Below are 10,115 nucleotides of genomic sequence, written 5' to 3'. Positions count from 1 at the left end.
CCCTCTTTGATTTTGAAGCATCAGAATGGTTTTGTTCCTTGTAGACAGATTTTGGATTCTATTATTGTTGTCCATGAGAATATCCATTCCTTATTTGTTAATAAGAAGTTGGGCTTCTTGTTGAAGTTGGATCTCCTCAAAGCGTATGATCGAGTCAATTGGAATTTTTTGTTTAAAGTTCTCCAAGCTTTTGGTTTTGGTAACCATTTTATCCAGCTTGTCAATCAGTGTGTTACCACTCCCAAGTTTTCAGTTTTGATCGATTGTTTGACGTCCAGTTTCTTCTCAGCCTTGAGGGGCATTAGATAGGGGGACCCTCTATCCTCATTCCTCTTTATTCTAATAAGTGAAGCTTTCAACAAAATTATCTAGAGAAATGTAAGGAAGAGTAATCTGAGGGGTTTGCAGTTGTCATCTCAAGCAACTATTTGCTCCCACCAGCAATTTGTTGATGGGAGAAAGCTTGATTAAAGAAGCCAATAATATTAAGGTTATTCTGGATACTTATGAGAAAGGATTGGGGCAAAAATTCAGTCTCTCTAAAAGCTCCATTTTCTTCATGAATGCTCTTGAGCATAGAAAAATGAAGATTGCCAATATCCTAGGCTGTAAGATGGGTATCCTACCTGATTCATATTTGGGTCTTCCCTTGTGTGTGGGACCTGCCCCAGATTCTTTTTGGTCTAGTTTGGTTGATAGATTTCAAAGGAAGCTGGCTGGTTGGAAAGGGGCTTTGCTAAGCCAAGTGGGTAAACTTCAATTAATTAAGGCTTCACTTCAGAATCTCCTTGTTTATGCTATGAGTCTATTTAAAATCCCAGTCAAATTTGTTGATAGAATAGATAGTATTCAGAAGTGCTTCCTTTGGTTGGATTCTGAATCCAAGAATAGATTTCATTTGGTAGCCCGGAATCAGGTTTGTTTGCCTAGAAATCGTGGAGGCCTAGATATTAGACATCTAAGAGACTTTGAAAGAGATTTAATGGTGAAGCAGCTATGGAGATGTCTAAAAGAGAATAATGAGTGGATTGATATTTTTAAGGACAAATACTAGATTTATGGCTTCCAAAGAATGCTGGACAATTATTCCCTCCCGACTTCTGCTTCTGATTTGTGGGATAACCTCTTCAGATCCTCTTCCATTATTTCTCAGGGAAGCCGATGGGTTATGAGAAATGATAAAAATATAAGGTTTTGGGATGATTGGTGGATAGGAGAGGGACCTTTGGCTATTTCAGTTTGGGCTTCACAATTCAAAGAGAAATGCATTAATCTAATTGGGTCATGGGCTGTAGATTATATCAATAATGGTGTCTGGGTAGACATCAGAACTTTGGATGCTTCTCTGTCTCCATTGTATTCTTGGCTGAACCTGATCATCATTCCTTCTTCTCGGGTGGAAGATGTGGTAATTTGGAATGGCTCTTCTTCAGGGCAGTTTCTAGTGGCAGATGCTTTTAGAATCATCCCCAAGTCTTTTCCTCCTCCCCCCTTTTGGGGTGGAATTTGGAATAATCTCTTAATTCCTAAAGTCAATATCTTCTTCTTATTATTCATGCAAAACGAGATTACTACCATTGATAATCTCTCTAAACGTGGGATCCCCATCACTAATAGATGTTTTTTATGTAAAGAGGAAGCCGAAAATGTTGATCATTTGCTCTTACATTGCTCCTTTGCTAGGGACACCTGGGCCTTCTTTTTCAACCTATGGATTTGCAATTGGGTCTCCCCTGATTCTATCTAGAACTTCTGGTTCCAATGGAAGTGCCTTGATGACAATCATGGGATTGGTATTCTATGGAACTTATCCCTACCTCATATTGTTTGGGGTTTGTGGAAGGAAAAAAAAAATAGGGTCTTTAGAGATTTGGAGTCCAATGCTCTTGTGGTGGTTGTCAAAATAAGGAATGCTATTATGGAAAAATTTCTTAATTACTGTCTTGGCAGAAAAGATGATCCTCCTCTTAAGTCTAGCCAAGAGGAATGGGATACTATCAAGCGGTGGCAGATAAGTTGGAATATATATATCCCTGTTTATAAGATCAAACATACCAAAGAGAATGTTTCTTGGAATCCGTCCCTCTCAGGGTGGATCAAAATTAATATCGATGGGGTGACCAAAGGAAATCTTGGGCCAACTGGCTATGGAGGAGTGGCGAGGAGCCATTTGGGTTTGCTGGTCTTTGCGGTGGTGCTCTCTTTGGGCACCCAGACTAACCATTTTGGGGAGGCCAGTGCTGCCTATATTGGGCTACTCATGTCGAGCAAGGAGGGGTTCAAGTGGGTTAGGCTGGAGAGTGATTCGCTTAATATCATCAAATGCATTAAGGGATGTACGGTGCCTAGCTGGACTATCTCAAACTTAATCAAAGATTGTCTTGAAATGATAGTCGTCCTCGAGGATTTTAAGATTTTGTATGTTTTTCGGGAAGGAAATAAATTGGCGGATCATTTGGCCAGCTTGGCAGTGGGTAACGTGGCGGTTAAATGGCAGTGTGGAGACAAAAATTTCTCGAAAACCCTATGCGACCTAGCAAGAAATGATGCCAAGATCTACGACCTTTCCAATAAAATTTATGCTGAAAGATTATGATGGGATGGGAGCCGTTGGGGTGGTATTTAGAATTATTACCACTTTGAGAAGTGTAAGAATGTTTAGTTTTCCTTTTTTATGGTTTGCTTTCCTCTTGGGTTTTCTGGAATCTTTGGTTTTCTCGAGCTTCAAAATGGGAGGTGAGAATAGTAGGTTTGAACCCACAACCTATGATAAATGGCAGAAGAACAAGGAGGTGTGGGAGGGAATATCAGATGGCGGGATGGTTCCTTTTTTGGAAAGACTGCATGGCCATTCAGCTATTGTTACAAAAGCTTTGTCAAAGGGTGGAATAAGGGTGTGTTGATTGCCTTTGGTGCGGAGTTTCAAGTTGATGAAATTTTGGTCGCCACTGTTACAGGGCTGAATATGAAAGGCAAAAAATTCTATAGAGACAGGAAGTCGGGTGAGGAGGCTATTGCTGCCTTCTATGATAACGAGAAGGAAAGACTGAGGGTTACGAAGATGGCGGTTATCAGCTATAACAGGAAAGAATCGATTTCCCTTTGGGCTGATACGACAAAATTTATCATGAGGTACATCACCCTGGATGGTAGATATGCTACTATTTTTTCTCATTATTTTACTATCTTAAACCATTTTAGGCATGGTAGATTGATTTCCATTCCCTTTTATTTAGTTTCGTCGTTGGATAATAGTTTAGTTAAACACTATGAAAATCAGGATAACCCTATGATTCATGAAGGGCTTATCTTGTTGATTACAGAATATGCCGAGGCCCATGAAGTGAAACCCTCCCCCAAGGATAAAACCCACATTTCCTCTTCTAACCTTGATGTGCAGTTGGTTTTTGATACAGAAATGGATGAGGATGATAGTGGTATGACCATGGACTGGCAGGATATCAAGGATATGGAGGACCCTGATTATAAACCAAAAATTAAAGGGGAGATCATGGTGACCCCGGGAACTCACAGCAGCAGGAAAACCAATCCCCCAAGGTGGGCGGCTAGTAAGTTTAAATCCAGTAGCATTAAAATGTAGGACCTAGAGCCTCCCACCTAAAAGAAATCGAAATTGACCAAATGTAGTGGGTCCAAAGCCTTGAACCATGAGATTAAGTTAGACATCCCTATCAAGGTGGTTGATGAGAAACAAGGGAGTGCGATTAAGGAAAATAAAGGCGAGATAAAGGCGGAGAGTGTGATGGGGAATTTTCTATTGAAGGCTACCAGAAGTCAGGAGCAATGTTGGAAGTGGGTCGAGAAGGAGATTGGATCCCTAAAGGATGGGATTAAAGGAATTGTTGACACCTTCACGGAATCCCCTAGGCCCAACAAGTCTAAGATGATCATGAGTATGATCCAAAAAAATTCGTAGGATGTGGAAACCATGAAGGTTAACCAAAAGCATATAATTAAGAAGCTAGAAGAGGATGTGAGTGAGATCAAGGAAAACCTGAACAATCTAGTGGAAATTAGTAGGCAGGCGATGAACAACAATGGTGATGGGTTGGAAAAGATTAATTCCATGATGACTAATTATAGAACCAGGACCATCGCCAGTGACCCTCCATTGGGTGAAAAGGAGAAAAATATTACTTCGGAGGTTGGACAGAGTGTTGCTGCAGGGAATATTAGTTCGGGTCCGTGTACTAGAACCAGGAGCCAAAGCCATGACTAGGGAACCTCCAGATTCATCTTGGATGACTTGGAGAAGATTAATAGGGGTATTATTCAGAAAAAAACATTGAATTGATGCACTTTCTTAGTTGAGTGTGTGGTCCTATTTTTAGGTTCAGCTTTTTTATTTTTTGTTGTCGGTCTGTGTGGGCTCATCCCTTGTTTTGCTTAGTTATTTGGTCTGGTTGGCTGCTAGCCTTGGTCTGTAAAACTTTGGGTTTCAAGTCCCTGTAAAACCTGTTTATCTTTATCGAAAACATAGTGAGGAAGTTATGAAGAATAATGCATGTGATAAGGAGTTGACATAAATATTTAGTGGGTTACGAATCATCTTAAATAGGCTTAGATAGTTGCAAAGAGTAATGAACAACTAAAAAATCTTAAGTATTGTAGAAAGTTAAAAATTAAAAGAATCTAATATTCCATAATGAAAAGGAATCAAGTTAAAAAAAATGAATATATACCTAGGAATAGAGCAAGTGTTTTCAAGTGTTACAGGGATTCTATCAGATAAACTCCATCAAGTGCATAACAAAAAGTCCTCTTGGTTTGAGATGTCATTCATATTTTCATAGGAGAGTGTTCCTTTTACATTATTTCAATTTCAACAAGCTTCTTTAAGCCTAGGAAGAGAGCTAGTGTTTTCAAATGTTAAGCAGAGACTTTGACAGCTAAACTCCATCAAGTTCAAAATAGAAAGTCCTTTTGGTCTATGATACCATTTATATTTTCTTAGGAGAGTGTTCCTTTTCCATTGTTTTAGTTTCATCAAGCCTTTGTCTTGACATTTTCATGTGTCTCAGTATTATCTTACTTCAATTTTTTTGTTTCTAATTTTTAATATTTTTCATTGTTATAACTTTTTGTCTTTATTATCAATTATTGCATTTGATCCATTACAAAGAGATGTTGGAAGAACAAACCTGAAGAGAAATCTCATTCTCAGCATTACATTTTTGGTGCTTGTTCTAAAAATCTAACATTTCTCCTTATCTTATGTTTCCTGTCATTTTTATCAGTGTTGGCCTTGGTGATTGATACTGACGTTATATGAGAAATTGCTCATCTTTTCAACAAAACCTCTATAGACTATGTTGTTGCATATAAACGTTATGGATTATATGCAATGCATTTAGACAATTGACAAGGTTGTGTTGTAATAATTGTTACATGATTAGAACCTATACTTATTTAAGGAAATTTATACATCCCTGGTAATCATGTTTTGAACCATTTATTAAGCTTCTCAGTTTTGTGACAATTTTGACTGATGGTCTCTATTGTCTGGTGATGATGCAGAAGCATGCTTAATGGATTTTGTGTTAGTTGAAGTCTAGATTATTTTGATGCTTATTTAATAATATTCTTCTGTTGGAGATTTTAAATTGTGTAGTTGTTTATTTTTATCTACACTCTACACGATCATATTAAAATTTTTCAGCAATTCTTGATCACTAGGGTATTTTAATTTGCCCAAAAGATTGTTTGATATCTATATGAATCTTGTTTTGATCTAGTGGTTTCATTGAAGTTTCCTCAATTACAAATCTCACTAATTAGTACTAGAACTTGTTTCTTTTTATATTAGCTTGACTTGCATAAATATTTTATCTAGGAACATATCTCTTAACAAAAGATGCTCCACCATTTTAATAGAAGATTTCAAATCTTCCAATGTACTGGTTAAGAAAACTACATGAAACCTCTTGCACCTTAAAAAAACTAAGCAATAAGTAGCTACAATGAATCATACTATTAAACCATATCTCACATATTTGCAAACATAATGGATCATACTAGTAAATCATATCTCACATATTTGCAAACATCCACAAGCACAATTTTCTATACTCTCTAAACTTGCAAACTCAAATACTTGCTCTTTTAAATTTGTAGTCACCAATATAGTTTTATATTGTACAATCCTTCTATGTAGAATGTAAAAGCATACAAGCACCTAGATAGTTGGCAACTTAGCCATTCCGAGTAGCAACGAAAATATGAAATGACTTTAGGAAATCACAATACACTAAACAACATAGATTCATAAATTCTCTAAATTTCATACTTAAAACCCTTTATTTCTCAACATAACAAAAAGTCTCTTATTCCTTGATTAACGAATGGTGATTTTTGTTAATCATTATATAAATAGAAAATAACTAATCATACAAATAAGAACTAATCAAATCTTATAAAGGTAAACCAATAATTATCTTGCAAAATACAATGGCATCTAATGTTAGATATTTCAAAAGAAAACCCTAAAGTCCAAATTCAGATGAAATAAAAATCTAGAATGCACAAAAAGAAATTTGAAAAGGATATGAAGAAAAACAATATTGGAACCATTGTCGTAAGTGATAACTTGTCCTTCTAAATCTTCACCCAGCGTTGATTTGATGGACAACTGCCATCCAACCATGAAATCACCATTCCCAGGCAGCTCCATGCTCACAAACCTAATTTTCTTGTACACGCTAGGGTTAAACCAAGAATGAATTTGTTTGTTAATTCTTTTTCTACAGATTGGGTTTGAAACTGAAAATAATTTTTCTTTTTTCATCTTTGTAATGGCTGCCAAAATTTTACTTTGAATATGTCAAATTTCTGTTCCAAGTACGCTACAGGGTAATTTATGTGGGAACTATTGAGGAAAAATACATTGGCATCTAATGTTAAGTATTACAAAAGAAAACCCTGAAAGTCTAAATTTAGATGAAATAAAAATCTAAAATGCACCAAAAGAAATCTGAAAAGGATACGAAGGACAACAATATTAGAGCCTTTGTCGTAAGTGATAACTTGCCCTTCTAAATCTTCGCCTAGTATTGTTTTAATGGACAGCCAGCATCTGGTTTGGTATTCACCATTCCCAGGTGACTGCATGCTCACAACCTTAATTTTCTTGTACACGCTAGAGTTAAAGCAAAGAATGAATTCATTTGTTAATTCTTTTTGTATAGATTGGATTGAAACCCAAAAGAAAAAAAACTAAAGCTCCCATTTTGTAACTTTTTAATGGCTGCCAAAATTTGGCTCCGAATATGCCAAATTTTGGCGCCAAGTACACTACATGGTAGCTCGTGTGGTAACTGTTTGCCAAAATGTCCTATGGAGCTTTTGTGAAAGAAGATGAACAAAAATAAAAATCTGAAAAGAGAACTACTTTAATCAAACACTTGAGCTATACATGTGGCATAAACGCTTGGGCATATAGATAAGGCAACCTAGAGAATGGCCAAAACCAGACTCAAATATTCGATAGATTTTTAAGAGAGATATTCATTTGAACGCACATGGTGAATCTGACTTGGTTACAGAGTGATCATGAAGGTCAATTAATGTGTGCCAAAGTTCTATAAAATTGTTAGAAAATAAGAGAAGGTTCTGGATTTCCTTTGGTTGGTACAATAGGTGAAATAGCCTAGTAAAGTTTCCAATGAAGGTCAATTCATGTGTGCCAAGTTGTAGAAAACTGTTAGAAAAGAAGAGAAGGTTCTGGATTTCCTTGGTTGGTACAAAAGGTGAAATAGCCTAGTAAAGTTTCCATTTTCCACATTCATTCAAAGAGATAATCTTTTTGGTGGAACACGTACACGGCAAACTGAGTGGAGTGGACAGGTAACATTCACTGAAATAAATGTACATCGCCTTCTTTATTGTCTAAGTCTATTACGTGGAAAAATAAGGCAGTCAAGATCATATCTGCTTAAATTAAATATCCTAAAGTATGTAATTTTAAAAAATGAAAATTTGAATTTTGTAACGACTATTTGTGATTGTACTGGTTATCCTCCATACAGATGATGTAAAAAAAGCCATGCGGTGGCATGATGCATTCCCAAAACATTCTATGGCATGATAGACACACGAGGTACTCAGAAACGTTAGCAGGCTGTCGGAAACGGAGAAGTAGACTGCTCCCAAAAGTTGCTGACCGGATGGCCAATTAAACTACGCCAGAAAGTGTCAATGAGAAACCCTGACTGTTGGGATGTTTGAAAAGTCTATTTGTGTTTTTGAGATCCAAATTAAATATAAAGGTCAGTATCAGTTTAGCATTTCATTCTGACTGTGAAGAAGAGTAATCTGGCAGATGGTAGGAGGTAGAGCGGGTAGGTAGAGTGCAGTAGAGGGCATCATGCAAGGTAACAAAGGATCGACCGTTGTATTTTTAGGGAGACATACATAATTTGGCTTCTGTCTTGAGCGACAGTTTATTTTGCTTGCAATGTTGTCTGGATTTTTGAATTTGTAGAGAGAAGGTGATGCGGGTGGCTTCATTTGGACGGAGAGGAGGGTGTGTGGAGGGCGACAACAGAAACCCTTTGAGGTATATATCATCCAAACCTTACCTGTTAGCTTTCCATTCTGTCAGAATGCTAGAAAAGGTTTAAAACATGATGCTAGGGTTTCATCTCTATGAAATTTATGTTGCATGCCATTCATGGGTATAAAATTCTTTTTTGTATGGATGATAGCTTGCGGAATTTATTTATGCATCAAAAATCTGTTGTGTATGATATGAATGGTCATGTTTGAAGTACTGGTTATCAGCCTTGAAATTTCTAGGTGGGATTCTTGTTTACGTGGAGGGTTTTATAATTTTTGGTTTCTGTATTGGAGCTTAGGTGCTTCTAAAAAGGAGACAGAAAAACACGCGTTTTTCTAAGAATGGATGTTGTTTTGCCAGGGCACGATGTGTTTTTAAGAATGGATGTTGTTTTTTCCGGGCACACTGTGTTTTTAAGCATCGATGTTTTTATCCCAGGGCAAATTATGCTTTTAAGCAGTGGATGTTGCTTTGCCAGGGCACGTTGTGTTTTTAAGCATGGATGATGTTTCGCGGCAGTTATTTTTGCGATTCCATAGGTTTTCCTTGTTCCGTTGTAACTTTGTCAATAATTTTAATTTCATCCGTTATTGTGGGCTTGCAAAGTATTCACACAAAGAATTTGTATAGCTATCAATTTCTGTGATGCAGCCCTTGTTAGCAAAACACAATTATCTATGTGGTAGGGTTGATTATACACGTCTAAATTTCTTATTTAATCTTAAATTAATTTGCAGAGATGTGAAATTATTTTATGTTATTATAATTGACCCTGGCATTATTTTTAAAACCTCCAGAAAAATAAAAAAATTCGGTCAATTAAATATTTTTTTGGGGAGTTCGTTATTCAATTATAATTTCGTCCATTCTCGTCAGCTTTCAAATTATTTCCACAAAGAATAGAAGAGTAATGATCTATATTTGTATTTGAGATAACCCTACACCTCTGAAATACTAACATAGGAATTTGGTTTCATACAGACCTATTTTTGTAACAGTACATAACCTTTCAATTTACTTAATGTAGACTTGTTGATTACCTAGATTATGGTATTGAAGTCATTCTCTTGATTATTTTTTATTAATTGTATACTTATGACATTTTTGTATGTGATATTTCAATGTGAAACATGAATATATGATCCGGGAGGATCTAAGAAGACCTAAATATTTCAGTCTCAGAATCTGACAAGTGTCAAGAGTTGGGTGAATAAAATATGGCCACGTGGCCCAAATCCATCTCTCCTCTTCTTCGTTCAAAAATTTGTTGAGGGATTTGAATCCCCAACCACTCACGATAGAAATTAGCTCCTCACCATTGCACTACGTCATTCTCGCTGTTCTAAATGTGGGGCAGATTATATTTAAACACAATATCTCCGATTTGTTAAAGGCAGTTTTCGGTTTTGTTAAATGTTTGTGGTGAGCCGTGAAAAGGGGGACCTCGGGCTTACCTTGCTGACCGAAAAAGATGAAATAAGGGCCATTTGTTAACAGATTAAAACAAGCCAATTTGCTTTAGGAGATAAGATAGGGGGCT

At 36.5% G+C, this 10,115-nt stretch overlaps 1 long non-coding RNA gene across 1 annotated transcript; it reads left to right on the top strand.

The window, feature by feature from the left end:
- Positions 1–6,817: 6,817 nt before the first annotated feature.
- Positions 6,818–9,313, top strand: LOC131049708 (uncharacterized). Its single transcript, XR_009106803.2, has 3 exons — positions 6,818–7,863; positions 8,046–8,575; positions 8,874–9,313. It is a non-coding gene; the product is annotated as an uncharacterized LOC131049708 (long non-coding RNA).
- Positions 9,314–10,115: the final 802 nt, after the last annotated feature.

The sequence above is a fragment of the Cryptomeria japonica genome, chromosome 1 (assembly GCF_030272615.1).
Source record: "Cryptomeria japonica chromosome 1, Sugi_1.0, whole genome shotgun sequence".
NCBI lineage: Eukaryota > Viridiplantae > Streptophyta > Pinopsida > Cupressales > Cupressaceae > Cryptomeria > Cryptomeria japonica.
Note: the sequence above shows the minus strand (reverse complement) of the source record. Positions and strands in the feature narration are given on the sequence as shown.